The sequence below is a fragment of the Mya arenaria genome, chromosome 16 (genome assembly GCF_026914265.1).
Source record: "Mya arenaria isolate MELC-2E11 chromosome 16, ASM2691426v1".
Taxonomy (NCBI): Eukaryota; Metazoa; Mollusca; class Bivalvia; order Myida; family Myidae; genus Mya; species Mya arenaria.
Genome location: NC_069137.1, coordinates 24,002,430 through 24,020,779, shown reverse-complemented (window position 1 = coordinate 24,020,779; position 18,350 = coordinate 24,002,430). Strand labels below are relative to the sequence as shown.

At 34.2% G+C, this 18,350-nt stretch overlaps 2 long non-coding RNA genes across 5 annotated transcripts; both read left to right on the top strand.

The window, feature by feature from the left end:
• Window positions 1-666: 666 nt before the first annotated feature.
• LOC128222175 (uncharacterized) lies at window positions 667-15,221 on the top strand. Of its 4 annotated transcripts, none has more exons than XR_008259089.1 (4): window positions 667-780; window positions 13,620-13,755; window positions 14,002-14,105; window positions 15,165-15,221. It is a non-coding gene; the product is annotated as an uncharacterized LOC128222175 (long non-coding RNA). The 4 variants fall into 4 exon arrangements; XR_008259088.1 differs by lacking the exon at window positions 667-780 and adding an exon at window positions 926-1,019; XR_008259090.1 differs by lacking the exon at window positions 667-780 and adding an exon at window positions 12,842-12,870.
• A 1-nt stretch (window position 15,222) lies between these two features.
• On the top strand, window positions 15,223-17,591 carry LOC128222177 (uncharacterized). The gene is made up of 3 exons (XR_008259093.1): window positions 15,223-15,238; window positions 16,136-16,242; window positions 17,546-17,591. It is a non-coding gene; the product is annotated as an uncharacterized LOC128222177 (long non-coding RNA).
• Window positions 17,592-18,350: the final 759 nt, after the last annotated feature.

The window sequence follows — 18,350 nt, the reverse complement described above, 5'->3', positions numbered from 1 at the left end:
GTTCTTGCGTGTGTGCCTTTGTGGTACCTGCGTTTTGTGCGTGTGTTTGTATGTCAGCTATAACCACCCTTAACAAAATGAGCTTATTGTAACTATTTAAAGATGCACTCTTATTCCCCCAACTCAACTCAATATCTCTATTTCCCCCATGGCTGGAGATATTCATAATATATACAAACATTGATAGACATAGAACATTAATAATATATATATATCTACGACAGATATTAAGGTGACCATATATATATTAATCTAGGCATTATGGGGACCGTTGGATTAAGGCGACAAAAATTGGTCTCCTTAATATTTTCAGTCCAGATTTGATGTATCAAATGTCAATAAAAATGTCCATTGACAGTAAGTTGATAAGCTTGAATGTTTATTTACGAGATCATTTCATTGTTTTAAATATTATTCTCTTTTAATATTAAAAAAAAATATTCTTAAACTTTTGTGTTAGTATATTTGTGTATCCATAAAAATAGCTATTAAGGCGACCAGGGAAAAAATCATAATTTTGGTCAAAAATAGCTATATACTAAGCATTTTTTTGTTTTACTTTATTTAAAGCTTATTGTATATTATCCCGAAGTTTCATTCCATAAAAAACAGAAATGTGGAAATTCGATATTTCGTGTACCATCAGCATCCAAATTTTCAAGTATACAGAAATTTAACTTTCCGGAATATAACGGAAATTTTCGGGTATCTCCGTGGTACCATCTCCGTGCAATTATGCAGTATGGCGTTCATCTCTTACAGAAAGAGAATGGTAACTTGGTAAGTGTTTAAAATACATATTCAACGTTTTTTCGTTTATTTTTATGACTTTTGTACAGTTGTATAAATCGTCCACCCTTTGGATGAAAAACAAATGATTTATCCGGATTTTGTTCATCCGAAACTAAATCACTAGTATCAACATCCGGTGTAATTTTTGCTTGTATTTTGGAGAAACTCGATTGATTTCTAGCAAACTTGGTTTACCACTACTGTACATCGTCGCTTATTATTATTTGGTATGTTCCAATCTAAAAAGTGATTTGCTCCCATAACATCTCAGATTTTAATAAATAAAAGACGAAAGGATACAAATGCCTTACATTTTGTTTGTCAATGTCATGTCATTAGTCAGTCTCATCACCTTTGAATAGCAGAACAGAACGAACACTATCACCAATTCGTATTGTGGCTTTTTGCATGTGTCTTAAATTCTCATATTTGATAATAAATGCAACAATAAAATATTTCCCTTATTCTGCCACAGTTATGCACCAGTCAATTGTAACAATGGCGCCCATGTCTTGTTTATACCGGGGATAGCAGGGGAAATGGGCCATGTTTTTACCTTCCAGGTGGACCGGCAGTGCTGAGTGAATGCGGTGTTATTGTTTTTGCGCTGATAACAGGGAATGGGCCTAACCTAGGATGTCCCCAAGGGCATTTGACGGGGATCTGGTCATTTCGTAACCTTACCATTTCGTAACTGCTGATCTTGGTTATTTCGTAACCATTCTGTTAGTCAATTCGTAACCGTCAAGTAATCAATTGCTCATATAATAACCACCATTTAACAAGGTGATAAATAGTACACTTAGCACCTCGTTAAGTGTATTGTTCGAACCTGGATGTATATGGCACAGCAACCAAGACACCAATTGGGAGACATTACTCGAATTCTCACTAGTAACAAGCCAATAATTTATGTTTACTCAATAGTTTTAGATATATATATATCATGCTAAAGTAGAAATGATTTGTTATACTACCAAAATATATTAATTATTTTCTTACTTTTGCTTACTTATAAACAATAATTAAAGACTGATCGCGATGTATTTTTGAGTAAAATTACGTTAATAAAATGATCATTCTTGACCTATTTCATTGACTATATTTGTTTGAATTGTTTAAAACGAACAAAATTTTGTTCTGTTTTTTTCTCAATTGATTCATATTCTGCATACTTTATATCAGAAACCGACAAAAAAAACCTTAAATTATTTGTTAGGCCAAATAAAAAAATAGGTCTGTTTCAGGTTACCCGACCGACCCTATTTTTCCCGCCGACCCTAACCTATTTTTCCCTGAAAAAATGTGATTTGGGTACGAAAAGCATTTGTTACGAAATGTATGTACGTAAAGTTGACAATATTAGAGTTGGATTTTTTGAATGTATTTACCGTACTTCACCTTAGAGTTCGGACACCTTAAAATAATTAATTTTTCGCTCTACGAATTCATAGAAAATAACCATTTTTACATTTTATTTACATGTATGGTAAACCTGCCTTTTTTCTCCATGTCTGCATTTTACCACTTATTAATTTATCCGTAGTTATCAATGGTTATTACGCCTATAAGTCACTGTAGCTCCTTCATCAAGATGGTTAAAATCCCATTCAACACCATTTTATACATGCATTGAAATGAATAAACACCTTTTATCGGCTTCAGATCAAACAGTCCCATTGTGTGACGTCACATAACTCAGTTATACCCACGAGGACCTCATGGAGAGCATGGATATTGTTATGCAGGATTAATGTGTCTGGTGTTTTTTTATTGTAACTTGAGTATTGCATTTATAACTTTAATTCATCACATTTAATAGTTACCTGTATCATTGAATGTGTTGACTTTATTGTTTTCATGCCAAGAAATCCTATCCAATTTTCAATTAAGAAGGAAACCCCTGTATGCCAGCATATACCTGGATTTTAGCAGCATATGCATTATTTCCATTCAGTGGTTTTGTGCTAAGGGTTAAAGGACTGACTTGGTTCTCCATGAAATTTTTATCAGTTATCTGCTGTTACAGCTAATTCATTTCATTTAATGGCCATTACGACCAGCATGAAATTCAGGGGAGCAATAATTTTGGTCATTTTTCGGAAAAATCTTTCTATAGTGCATGGTTCTTAGATTTAACGCTTCATCTCATTTTGTTGATTACGACACTTGTCAAAAATAAAAATAAAATTCAATAATAGTTTATTATTAAGTATTGACATGATTTTCTTAACTATAAAAGTATAATTATTAATTAACTAAGCTAAGCATTACATATTTGATATTGTTTATGAACAATCTCCTTGATAACAATATTTAACTATCTAAACACACTCTTGTTATTATGTTTAATTATGTTTAAAGATTGAAAACATCAAGTACAAATGTACTAACTATATTTCTTAGTTCCCCGACAGCTAAATATTTTCCTCACGCCGGCCAAATCCTAATAGCCTCTTATAGAACAATACCGTAATCAAGTCGTTTAATTTAACAACTTGAGTACGGTATTGTTCTATAAGAGGCTCTTAGGATTTGGCCGGCGTGAGGAAGTTTTTTGAAACAAATAGAATCACAAACCCCAGTCAAACTTATCAACTTCCGGCTCAAAATGTTATGACTCATGTATATTTAATAAAATGATACCGGGGAGTTGTTTATCTGTGGATGTCGAAAATCTGCTTAAAGGGGCTATACTCCGTATGATAAAATAGCGGAAAAAAGAGAAAATTTTCGAAAACTGACATAAACTTGGCATCGATGTGTACAATGCATTGAAACTTACTAACTGAAGAACCCGGTCTCCGACACAGTTTTTTTTTACATTTTGGTACTTTTTTTTACAATTATGATAAAGCGTAACACAGTCCATTAGATAATTGTCCTGAGATTCGTTACAGAAGAAAACTTTTTTGGTGCGAATCTGGTGTACAGTCCCTTTAAGGGTTCATTGTACTTTGCGCTCATTATAAATAGATAAATGAAGGGTCTTCGCATTGATACAAAAAGCTTAGTTCCTTCATTCACAGCAACATATAATTGATTAACGCAAGATTAGCAGCATCAGTAGAAGTTATATGATAGTTAGTAGAAGGAATAGTAGTAGCTGTTGTTGTAGAAGTGGCAACAACAACAACAACAATTCAGCAGGAGCGGCAGTAGTTTAGGGGTATCATCATCATCATTATCATCATCATTATCATCATCATCATCATCATCATCGGTGGTGGTGGTGGTGGTGGTGGTGGTTGTGGTGGTGCTGACAGTGGTGTTGTGGCGGTGGTGTTGACATTGGCAATAGCAGAAGCAGTAGTGGCAGTATCAACAACAATAGCTGCAGCATTACCACCTGTATTACTAAGACTTAAGAGCACACATATTAAATGACCAACATAGTCGGTTCTGTTCGGTGGGGTTAAATACCTATTTACAGTAACGTTCTGAGTCATGTTATTATTTGGGGTGGGGGTGGGTCAATATTTTACAGAAAAAGAGTCACTCAAGGACAGCGACCATTGTTGTGAGTTTATGTCGGTCAAAACATGTTCTTTCACAGGTCACGGTATGAAGACAATGCCAGATGAACACAAAACTAAGCAATTTTTTAGATTGAAACATTGCAAAAACAAATCCCAATCAGTTATACGAAAATGCATTTTAACCGCCTCATGTGTTCATGATAAAATGAACAAAATTGAAGTAAATTTAACATTCGGAGATTCAGTTTTGCCAATGTGATATATTTTTTCAAGTTTCGTTTGTATTTCCCATTTTCCATGGTGTATACGTATACTTACGAACTCAATATTTTTTACAGTGAAATAAAAACAACAAAGCTTTAAAAATGAACAATAAGAGTGCGTGTTTTTGTTAAAAAATGTGAACCCAATAAATCTGACATTTTAAAATCAATATCCATACGCTTAGTAAAGCATACCCTTAAATATAATTCGACCTACGAGACGGCCAGATTCATATATAATGTAATATAGGTTACATTTTCATTCCAAATAAAACGGTTGGTTAAGCATACCATTTTCATTAACATCTGTCATACACATGTATGTCTAAAACGATAATGTTACTCATTAAAAACATCATATTTTTGTTTAAGAATAAGTAAATAATAAGTTTTACTAAATTAAGTACTCTGTAATTTTAATTAATTGTAGTTAACACTTGATACTTCTTCACGTCTTTCTGGGCAAAATTAAATACATTCTTCCAAATCTTGACCCAAACTACAGCAACTCCCTAGATATGAAAACATGATTAAACACATGGTCAGATTCTCGGTCAATTAGGGGTTAATGTGTAGCTGAAATTGGCTCTTGTGTAGAAATGAAAAGTGGAAAAATTGGCTGGTATTTCTTGGCATGATTGATGTTTCAATGAGTATTACTGTACGATTATTGCTTCATAAAGTCTATATTAAAAGTGTGATACAAGTTTCAAAGTTAATTAGCGGATCGTTTTACAAACATGTCATGTCTGTGTTTTAATCTCTGCATTGCCCTTGTTGTTTCTTTAATCCTCCATTGAATATATCACACATCCTTTTCACCAGGCAATAAATCGTTTAGGATGGGTAGTAACCAACTAACTTATCACAGTGATGTATACGGTTAGGTAATCTAGCCAGGCATTGTAACGATAAAGATCAATAATTTTTGTCTGTGAGACTTAGTAACTGTAAAAGTTCAGTCGATGTCCTTTGGGTGTCCGAAAATTAGGTACCTAAAATAAATTATTTTTGAAAATAATAATGGATGTCCGAATTTATAGAATGTCCGAACTCTTAAGGTGAATTACGTTTGTGCTTGTGTGGCAGGTATGTTTCAATTCTTGAACTATATTTTCTTGTCAGATACAAATGTGTCAGATACTGACTTTCGGATTGATATGTCAGACTTAAGTGTGCAATTTTGGCAATAAAACCTGCATGTTACTTGTTCTTCAAACCTGAACCCCCAGGTCCTCTTGACAGCATTGAGGTTTCCTTGGCTAATGGCTTATATGGTAAATTTGCTGTCCCACTCTTCATGTAATTATGTTTCAGGGAGGTTAGTATTCTACAGAGGGTGATTGAAAGCAAACGGGTGCATAAAGAAAAGTAAAACCGTTCCTGGAAAGTCTCAAATAATAGCAGAGTGGTGTACCATAACTTAGTTGAAATCCAACCATCATTGTCAAAAGTATTTAACCAGACAAATAAAGAATGTTCCTTTGAAGCATGTAACATGTTTAAAAACTACTGATAAACCTGAAAATTGATGACTTTTATTTTTGTTACTTTCTGAGTCAACAGTTACTGAAATCAATATATCAAAAAAAAAAAATAAAAAAAATATATTCCGACCTACCTACCCTATTTTTTTTAGCAGTGTTACCTGAAACACACCTATTTTTTATTTGGCCTTATGGTATTAATTTCCAATAACAAATACAAAATTAAACATATCGGCACATTTTTAATACAATAAGCATATAAAAAGCGCATAATCCTATTCGGCAAACTCACTACATTTTACAATACTTCTATGCAATTTAATAAAGAAATTCTAAAGTAATATGGTCTATATATTTAAAAAATATTGGCTTAAGGTCACAATTCCTCTCAATGGTAGAACATCTATGAATTAAAAAATATTACATTTAATATTCAGCCTGCTTATAATATTTCCTTCGCAACATAAAAAATAGCTAGTGTGAATGTTTCTATTTGTCATAGTTTCAGAGTTTATTGGCAAATCGCACTACACTATTAGGAATAAAGAAGGAATACAACTACTAGATTTAACTTTGTTTATGTTGTTATTTTTATGTTTTAAACTTACAGTAAACTTATTTTGTAAATTCAAATGGTATTAAATTAATTCCTCATAATTATAGGAGTCAACGGTTAAGATATGACCATTCGATTCCTTAACGGTTACGAATTGACTAACACAATGGTTACGAAATGACCAACAATGAGCGGTTACGAAATGATCATAATTCATTTGACAGGGCTTTTACCAGCTGTTTGTCTGTGCAGAGCGGGAATTTTACCTGGGATTGGCTGGACCAAAAGTCAAAGTCCCCGCTATTAGCAGGACCTTGGGGGCCCATGCTGCAATTGACTGTTGCATTATTTGGATTTTTTCTTAACTTTACGACACGCCCCCCTACAGTATTTTATAGTCAAGTTTAGTAATATTTTTTTACAGAAATTGGATAACTTAACAAGTAAAGTAAACTGTACTGAGCTTTTAAACAAACCTCACGGCGGGGAATCCACGTGACCAAATGGTAGGTTTCAGTGCAAGATGGCGTCACCAAAACGCTCGACTCGAGCCGAAAATCAAGGTAATACATATAATTATAGTTTCTTTAATTTTTAACAAAGCCTATCATATGCCCACCTACCTAGTTTATATTAGCATATCCATGTTTTCCTTGAAACTTTAACCGTTCTCGAGAACACTTCTGCAATGATTCCAAAATGTACGAAATCCGACTGGTAGGTTACAGTTCCATTTATCATTTTGGCTCGGATTTAGCAGAAAATGAGGTTATAATTTGGGAAAATCGCATAAAACACTTAAGTTTTGTTTAAACATAACAGGAACATGCATTTGGCAACGAATATTTTAATGATTTTAAAAGATATGAGAACGAAAAGAAAATGATAGGTTGCAGCTCCGATTTTTGAAGAGATAGGTTGCAGTTCCATATTTAGGTTGCCGTCTGGATTGCAGATTCTTTGACTTAGTTTTAGTGTTCAAGCCAAACATATAGGTTCCCATAAAACTCAACTAATATTTTTCTATACCATGTTCTTTTTACATGGTTATAACATCATCTAAAATTATAAAATTATTGAAGATCACATCGAGACTGCTGTTTTTATACTTTTGATTTTTCTGCTTACAAATTTATAAGGTTACCATCATTAATGATTTGTTTTCTGTGACAAATTGATATATTACACGTTTAGAGTTGAATTGTTAAACCATTATCTGTGATAAAATCTGCACACCAGTATACTTTTATTGTATGACGTGTCAATCGATGTTTTGCAATTTTCGATATATCATATGGAATGCATTTTTATCTTTTAGACCAATGACACGAATAAGAGAGTCTTTTCCTTGATCAACCTAAACGAAATTAATGCAGGATATCTAAACAGCCAACCAAAAAAATGGCAGCGATACAACAAAACAAAAGAAGTGTTTAGTGAGCATTCGTTTGATCACAAGGTGAGGTCAAGACTGGCCTCACGCAGAAAGAAAGCGACAGCACCCACAGACAGAAATGCAACACAAAGGGGAACTTTAGGTGTACGTTGGGAAAGGCTAGATGAAATTTGTCGAAACAGCTTCCAACAAAGATCATTGGAAAAGACTCATGTGCCATTCTCATAACCAAAAAAAAAAAAACACGACAAATATATCCATTTTCACTGTAAATATCATAATAAAAAGTTCATGTTATGCTTATGCCGTTCTTACATTTTATATTTTAGCTTTAATATTATATATAGTGTGTGTGTGTTATAATATTATATATTGAACCTAGTCATAGTGTCATTTCCAAACAAGTACATCTGGAAAGGTGTCTGCAAAACAGCTGTCTACAACCACGAAGTGAATGCATGGAAAGCGAGAATGGACACAAGCTCTGACTTTGATCTGTTTAAACAGATCCATCCGCATCTGTGCCTATCAAGTGTGTGGTCCGTCGCGAGAGCTCGTCCCGAGAACCTCTCCCTCATGAAGCTGCTAGCATGTCTTTGCTGCCAACGTCCCCCAGACCAGCCGATTGCCGTTTATGCCATCGACAATGCAGCCATGAGCTCGAGCACTTGATGTTCGAGTGTTGCTCAAATAACAATAGCTATTCGCGACTTTTATTCCTGGTGGCGATTAAAAGTTTGAGTGGACCGATGTATGACTTACTTAGTACGATATCGAGACAGTCCTTCATTATATACACACTTGGCAAAATCGACGAACATTTGATAAAGGTACTCGATGTACAATTATACCCGGACTTCCTTATGAACTGTGCTAAATTATACAATGATGTGTTAAACTAAGACGCATTTAGATGAGAGCACTTCACCAATGACAATGCCACTCGACAAAATGAGCTAATCCTTAAACAGCTATTTCTATTTCGCTTTCGAAGAGAAATTGCTTAAATTAATAGGAAACAGTCTATTGATTTTAGCCGATGCATTATCATTGTTCTTAATCGTTTGTAAGATCAGACTTGTATGCAGATTATAAATTATAAACGAGACCAACTTAATGCGTATAAAACAAACTTGTCGTAATTTATGTTACTGTGACTTTCTTTCATTACTATGTACTATCAAATTTGTATTGTGTTTGTAAATATTCATGCTTATGTATGCATTACCATATACCATGTACATCTCCAGAAAATGGGGGAAATAAAGCTATATATATGTATTACCCATTTACGTTTGAACTTTTAAATCGCTCTTTACATATTACATGTAATACATATTTGGTCACCAGTTCATGTAAGCAGAACTCATGAAAGGCAATGTTTGTCATTTTAGTTAAGTATAACGTTTAACTTTGTTGCTTGCGTTTGAACAAGATCAAATAATTAAACTCAACTGGTTTTCAATGGCAACATGCATTTTATATGTAAAAATATTGTTCAATCGCAGGATGATGTGGTTCAAACCTAGCTTATTCCTCCATTGTTTAATTATAAAACTACATTCGTCGCTGTTATAATCCTTCCGTGTCATGAACATGCATTACCTGACTTAATATCAGTACTAGAAAAAATATGATGTACGATATTGAAGAGTTAGCTTTCGATTAATGCGCCGTGTTGAACAACTTCGGACCAATTGAGACCACCTTTGTTTAAATGAACAAATACCAACCAAGTGATTGGTATTTTTATTTATTAAACCTTGTGTTAACCTAAAGGTAACTTCAACTAAAGAAATCTTTAACACTTGATCAGGATAAAGATTATAAGTTTCTTCCATGGCCGAGAGTGTAAGATAGGTTCATTCCGACCCGAGCGTAGGGTGTTTTGTGGAAACGAGGTTTACCCTTTCATCCGCGAGTGGCTATGGTAGATGCTTTTTCTCCCACCTCAGTTAAAATAATTAAGTAAAAATGAGTTTTTTGCTGGAACTCTTTTGTGCATAGTGAAAATAATTGCGTATGAATATGAGATAATTCGTGGTTGCCATGGATATGCGCGCAGTGATTCAGATTAAATCAATAGTAAAATCGGTCTTTAAATAGTTCTAAGGAGAGTGAACCATTACTTCTTGAATTGTGCGTGAAAACTGTTTTATGGTGACATTCGAAGCGAGATATAATTAACTAGCATTCTAAATATTGCCATAAGACAATGTTTCAATGATGCTACAGACGACAGTCTTCAACAAGTGAGATAATTACAATGTGGTGACCATTAAAAAGGAGTTCCATACGGGCATTTTATCCTTGCCCGTGGGCAAGATAAGAATATCTAGCATGGTTAAATTATTGGATGTACTTAACTGAGGTGGTAGAAAAGTTGTATCCATAATACTTCACATAATAATATATCGGCAGTAAATAAATAAAAATGTTAAACATCCTGATATTATATACACGACGTGTATATAATATCAAGATGTTAAACATTTATTTATATATTAAACGTGATATTATTCAATAATCCTATTAAACGTGATATTATTCAATAATCCTATATATATATATATATATATATATATATATATATATATATATATATATATATATAATATATATATATATATATATCTATCTTTAATTCATAAAAATAAAAACAGTTTGTCACATTTCAATTCCTCCATGCTTGTATACAATATCAGTGATACAATCACATTACATAATTTGCAGTCCAGACGACAACCTTTATATGGAACTGCAACCTATCTCTTCAAAAATCGGAGCTGCAACCTATCATTTTCTTTTCGTTCTCATATCTTTTAAAATCATTAAAATATTCGTTGCCAAATGCATGTGCCTGTTATGTTTAAACAAAACTTAAGTGTTTTATGCGATTTTCCCAAATTACAACCTCATTTTCTGCTAAATCCGAGCCAAAATGATAAATGGAACTGTAACCTACCAGTCGGATTTCGTACATTTTGGAATCATTGCAGAAGTGTTCTCGAGAATGGTTAAAGTTTCAAGGAAAACATGGATATGCTAATACACACTACGTAGGTGGGCATATGATAAGCTATGTTAAAAAATAAAGAAAGTTTTATAATTATATGTATTGCCTTGATTTTCGGCTCGAGTCGAGCGTTTTGGTGACGCCATCTTGCACTGAAACCTACCATTTGGTCACGTGGATTCCCCGCCGTGTAGCCTACATACTTATAAATCAAAATTGATATTTTAGGGTCTACACTGAATAAACCCAAAATGTTAGTTTTGATTTGCTAAATTCGAACAGTATTTAGTCAATCCACACAAAATTTACAGGATCATCAGATAACAAATTTTCTAAAAATTCTCTGTTTGCCAAATAGGGAAGACAGGTTTAAGTGGGATTAAAAGGTTGCTATCTGTGACCAAAAATATACTGTTCAAAATTGTGAGTATTCATTTATCTTTCGTTCAGTAAAGAGCATGCAATGGCATAGTGGTTGGATTAGATAATCTGACAGCGGTGCTGGACGTCAGGAGTTCAAATATTGTTGTGAGTTCAATGTACCAAAAGAATACCTTTGGAATACACTACCGGGTATTATCTATAAAAATGGCAGAGCAAATTGCCCATATTGTAGTAATGTCTTAGATCCAGCTTGGATAACTTGGACACAGTAAGCGGTTCACACCCAGGGAAATTCTCAGATAAAACAGCGCCTATAAACTTGAACATTACATTTTTCATTGAGACAATTAAAGAAAAAACATTATTGCTGATCTTCTGAAAACAAATCCTCTAACATTCAAATATTTAATTTGTTGGATGAACTAATATTGATAAGAGATTGCTTCAGTTGGATTTAAACTAATCACCAACAAAAATATATGCATTTAAATCACACAATGTAAACAACTGCGCCACATATCTTATCTGTATGTTTTGGGTTTTTAAAATTTAGCAGTTAAATATAGATTAGCATACTGGTAGGTCTGGTTGATCTGTTGCTTTAGTTGCTAAGTAAACATAATGTCAGTGATTTCATCACTATTTCTATTAAAATATCAGTTTTCTTCTTCAGGGCTTCTCACATTTGCACCATTTTTTTACCATTTGAATCATAAAAAGATAACAAACACAAGAACTTAACACTTTGTGAATATTTAAGGAATGTAAGGGGTCAGATTTCAGATTGCTCATTATTGCTGGAACACTAAATACTTTATTTGATTGTGTACACTGCACTTTCTTGTTAAGCATTCATCCAAATCATTTGGGTAAATTTTGGCAGAAAAACTGCTTTTGGATTTATACTGGTCATCAAAACCGGCACTGACAAAACATAAGACGTGTTTAATTAATGTGCGGGAAAGAGGTTTAAAGGTGTCGGCCCACAACGAAAGGCTTGCGGGTTGCAGTACCCATTTAAGTAGTTCTTGAAAAAAATGATTCTCTGAGGTAGCATTTGATTATGTGTACATTGTATTATTGTATGTATTTTCAAGTTAACACATGATTTATATAAGGTTTGTATAATTTTAGTTTTATTTAAGTTTTAAAATTTTGATTTTTTTTTTAAGATTTGCCTGCCCCTGTCTGAACACTTAAATTCTTGGTCTTTGGACTATTGTCTGCAACTTCAAAACACACTTTTTGGAACAGGACACATTTTCCTGATATTTTATCCAGTTTGACTGCAATATAAGTTGTATTTATCAATAATTTAAGTAAAAAATGACATTTATATTTCCATAATTACCTGGTAGTTATTTGTTAATTTGTTTTAATTCATGGATAGGTTTATTGCGAGTGTCATGGAAAGCTGGAACTTTTCAGTACACAACATGCAAACTAAGAATGAACTGTGTGTGCCGGCTTTGTGAACAAAAACGCAAGGCGGCTATGGTAAGTTGCGTCAAGATATCCTTGGACCCCCCCCCCCCCCCCTGGACACGCAATACAATTCGTGTTTCGCTGATCTGTTGGCTGGGATCAGATCATCCATTTAGGGATTTAGATATGTTACCCCAGCCACCAGGCTGAATGTTTAACCGTCACCAGACACTCTGCCATGAATGTGAGAGAGTTTAAAGCTATTTCTTATTTTCCTGTGTAACTATATTGATGTTTGATTAAATTTACGCCGTCGTGTTACTGAGTAACAATTTGAAATTGGGCCAAAATCATCAAGCTAGAGCTTTGCATAATCTTTTTCAAACTTCTGGGAGATTTCTGCCCTTGAAAGTATTTGCTCGCAGCCCGCCTCAAAGTTACACTTCGTTCAGTATTTAAAGCTTTCGGATACACTTTTTTGTTAATTTGAGATCTTAATGACGCTACATTGTACTTCTAAGTAAATAGATGCTCAAAGTAACAAGATGCTCTGGGTGTTCACTGGGTGACAAAGGCTACCCAGTATTGGTTGTTTCTTTTTTCTGAAAAGATGTTTCTAGTGAATTGCCAAGTTGCAGTGGTTTTGACGCCACAGAACCAGCACAGCTCCATGACAGATATATATGTTTTCGTCATTGATGTCAGTACTGCTGTATTGGTGGCCTCACAATTTCTGTGTGGAAATGTCATCTGATACACTCATAACGGCGTATTTCTAGCATAGCTTTCATAAGTGCATGGCCATTCTCTGTCATTTTCAGATACACTGTGTTGTGTGTGGATAAGAAATGCAGAGTGGTACCACCAATCACCTAAGCCACCATTCCCCTAACAGACAAAAGGCTCATGGGGACAGTTCCTGCAGTTTACAGCAAATTGTAGCCCTACAAACTTCAGGTAAGTGATAAATCTGGGCTTCAAGATATCTCTGTACTCACTTTAAGTTTATACTTCATTTGAACAAAACTTACAATTTCAGCATCAAAATCCAGGTTTAGATCCCAGACCGAACCTTGTCTCCTTTATTAAACTTCATTTCAGATAATCTATAAGCCACATACATGTTCACTACTTATGGCGGATAAGAACTTTCGCAAATTGATTATAAATGCGTTTTCCCAGATATACACCCTCCTCTTGCAGATACTGCCAAGCTTGGGTGCACTGGGCCGGTTATCCAGCCGTGTGGAATCAACATCTCCAGCTGAACTTGGGCCGGGAATTATATAAGAATCCTTAGCAGCATGGTGAGCTTTGGTGTATTTATTTCCAGGCCGTATACCCGTCCAGACTTCTGCGTTTAAGCTTTCCTTTCGTCATTTTTTAAATAAGGTATCTCAAGTCTTTCAATGAAATCACAACTTTGGAGGCTAATTTTAAATTAAGGAACCATTATGTGTAGAAAGCCTTTTGGGTGATTTAAAATCAAATTAGTAAACAGGATTCTCATGGTTCATGGTTATAATTGGCCTTGTGGACCTTTCATTCTTTACTTTGGTAAGAGCCGCTTAGGTATGTAAGAAGGGGGAGGGGGGGGGGGGGTACAGATGTGATAGTAAACAGTGTTTAATAAGGTATATTTGTTTTTATTTCATCACCATTTTGAAGGTAATGATTGTGTTATCAGGGATAAGTAACAAGTTTAACATAAACACTGTAACATGTTCTTTATTTCAAATAAAGCTATAAATAAAGCTATAAATTATCTCTGGAGAATTTAGTCTGATCTCCATTTCTCAGAAAATTGTAGCTGTCTAAGTGCCTATTCCATCAATGAGTATCACTGTCTTTAAATTGCTGTTGTGGTACAGTTTAAATGGCAAAAGTTTTATGGCCCTGCTTGTTTGCAACTCCTCATTCATTTTTGTACAGCGAGAAAAGTAAGGGAATTCTAGAGATTTACTAGAATTATGGATAGTTTTTACTAGAATTATGAATTGTTTACTTGAGTTACACAGTACATAAGGAGGAATTAGTGTGTACACAACTCCTCATTTTATTCCTGTTTATTATTTATATATGTAACATAGATGTGTACAAGACCTACGGTACTGTAGAAACATGACATAAAAGAGCTCACTTTGATTAATTTCCTCAAAAAAAGATATCTTTACTGTTAAAGTAAGAACTTTTACTGCATAGTAAGTAATGTCTTCTGCTCATCTTTATGACATCATTACATGGAATGATGTCAACTTCCCAAGACACATTTCCACATGGCGCAGCTCATTTATATATATTGCTGATGGATTGTTTAGAATGGGACAGTTTTAATTGGACATAATGTTTTAATCGCTATTTTACAGAGTGCCAGCCAGTCATTGCTGTTCTTTGCATTGCTGAGGAGGACAGTCCTGCCAATAAGTTTGTTCAATAACAGGTAAAAAACTGGTCTCACTTTACATTTTCAACCACTGTTCGATCGTAACAATTATCAAAGAACCGGCTAGTCTCAATCATGAAGCCGCTCTAATTAGAGTCAATGAACGATATAGATCTGGATACAAGCGTCTAGATGATCGAGACTAAATTGGCAACATGAGAACATTTATGTCCTTTCCTGATTCTTGAAAATTACATAAACAAATGACAATTCTACTACCATTTAAAGCTTGATTAATTTTCGGACAAATGTATTTGTTTTAATTTGCCTTCCGCTTAAAGTAAACGTATATATACTGGGCAAGAAGTGCTGAATTTCATCGTGAATCACAGTGATTATCCAAAGTTTGAATTTGGTTCGGACATGTTTGACGGGAATTCAAAGACATTTTTTGTCAGCCGTCTTATATCACAGGTTTCCATGCATTTTGCATACATTGGTTCATTCCAAGATAAAAATTATAACCTTTTTCAAAACGTTCAATCTGTGAGAGTGCAGCTTTAATAGACCTGTAAAGACTTGTCGATGTGAAACTTAACTCTCAATCAAACTATGGTAAAATATCAAATGCGGGGCTCCGTGTGCGGCATAGACTGCTAATTTTTATTTAATATGATGAAGAGCTAGTTAAGTTATCTTTTTTAAAAGTCTTCATTTGAAGCAAAAAAATGTTTCAATACCCTGTATGAATTTTCTTCACCGGATATTGATTCATAAAAATCATTGCTCCAGGGTGCGGAGCTACTTTTTGTTATATGTCTATCTGGAAAAATCTTCTCCTCAGAAGTCAACTTTGTTCCCCAATGTGCAAGGCACAATCGGTGAAAATAATTTCAGTAAAAGTCACTGATTATTATTATTGTGATTATTATTAATAAACTTTTACTTTTTCAGGAGACAAACAGAAACACAGAGGTGCTATACATTCCGATGGAAAATACAACAAAAGCATCTCCCATCATTTTGGCGTGGCTCAGATCAAGAGGAGAATTTTAAGAAAGGTAATAACTGAGCAACTAAGAACATGCACGTTGCACTGGTCATAGTGTAAGACCCATCTCGCTTCATAAGAATTGATAATCATCAATGTATTAAATCAAGAAATTGAAACGTAAGTGTCTTGTCTTTTGCAGTGTTTTTAAAATAGAATATAATTTAAAAAAAAAAAATATATATTTTTTAATATGATTGTGAATGTGTGATGTTTTCTTCGGATCATTCTCTCTCAAAAACCACATACAAAAAACATATTTGTAGATTTTTATACGCCCGAAGGGTCGTATTATGTTATGGCCTCCATCGTCTGTCCGTCTGTCTGTCTGTCCGTCCGTCTGTCCGTCCGTTAGCAATTCCGTGTCCGGGCCATAACTTGGTAACTAATAAAGCAATTTTCAAATAACTTTATACAAATCATCACTACATTAAAAGGATGTGTCGCGCGCAATTTCCAGGTCCATACCTCAAAGACTAGAATCACCATGGGGGGCGTTAGCAATTCTGTGTCCGGGCCACATCTTTGTTACTCGTCCGTTAGCAATTCCGTGTCCGGGCCATAACTTGGTAACTAATAAAGCGATTTTCAAATAACTTTATACAAAACATCTCTACATTAAAAGGACCTCGAGCCGAATCTTCTTCGGGCGTATAATGCTCCGTTTCGCGGTGCTCTTGTTTTGTTTTACTTGTAAATATAGTTTTGAGTTTGTATTTTAAGCAAAGCCTTTTATTCTGCTCAATACAAACTTAAATATTGTAAGAGTTATGGCCCTTTGTAATTTTTAAACAAATACATTTTATTTCATGTTTTTGTAAGCCCATTATTTAGGGACTTTTAATATTTTCACCAGCAGCATTATAAAGTCAGACCAAAAGTGTCCAGTTAGTGTCCAAACAATAACTAAGTTAGAATCCTTTCTCAAATCAGGTGAGCGATATAGGGCCATCTCTGTGTTTGTCTGACAAAAAAACAATAATCAATCTTTGAGTTAAATTGACAAAATATTGTTGTAGAATGTTTGTGAAGACATACTATTGGATTACTTTTGTGTCAATAGGATTAAGGTTTCTGCACATAAAAATTATTTAGAATAGCATTTGGGTCAGTCGGTTCACGTTCAATATTACTGATAGTATAAGTGGAAGCAGTGACTTAAAATTAATTACCAAACAGTTTCTGCTCAATTGCTTTGAGTTAACATACGAGTTATGAAACTTGGAATACTAGTTCTTGGTGGCATAAATGAAAGACCTTGTTTTGTCACATTGACTTGTAATCAAGCACTAACTTCCTCTAAAAAATTTCAGGTGATGGTTGGGCACACACAAGAAGACATAGATCACATGTGTCCAGACATATGAGTAGATAGGAGTTTCACACTCTGCCAAACTTACTTCATCAGAGGAGCAGAAAGCTTCTCAAGATCCCGCACTGCACACTTAGATATAGTCTTTGACTACAACAAGGAGATGAAAGTACAGAGAGGTCCAATTGAAATCAATTATGTGCTGCGTCATTTCTTCATTCTGGAAGTCGATGGACATGATTTATCATGGCATCAGGTGTGCAGTTTGTCGACTATCAGCAGTCTTGTTCACCAGTTGTGCAACTTGAGCTGGTAGCTTTATTGCTTGAAGCCACAGCATAAGAGGGGGAAGGTGCAGGCTCATCAAAAAGTCTCAAAAGTTGAAACTAGGAAAAGAAGTTTGTCAAGAGTGTGAATATTCGCTTTGAAAACCATCGTTACGATGATTTGGTTTCCTTTGAAACTTGATACATACTATGTGTATGTTGAATGAATTGAGATGCTTAAATAAAGAACCGCTATTCAAATATCAGGAAACTGCATTTTTCATACTAAAGGGTAAATGATGTCGCCATTTCCTGTATGTATTTAAATGAGATATGTTTCCACAATTAATATTTTTAGGGAATTTTTTCTCATCCTAATGAATGAGATTAAATTGTACAGCGTTATATGAGCTTAATATGTGTTTTCTGTTTCTTTAAAATTGGTGAAAAATTGTCAGAAGATAATTAGACCAGTATCCATTACTGCAATCATACAATCAAATATACAGGGACAAACCCACTGGGCATATAATATAATTA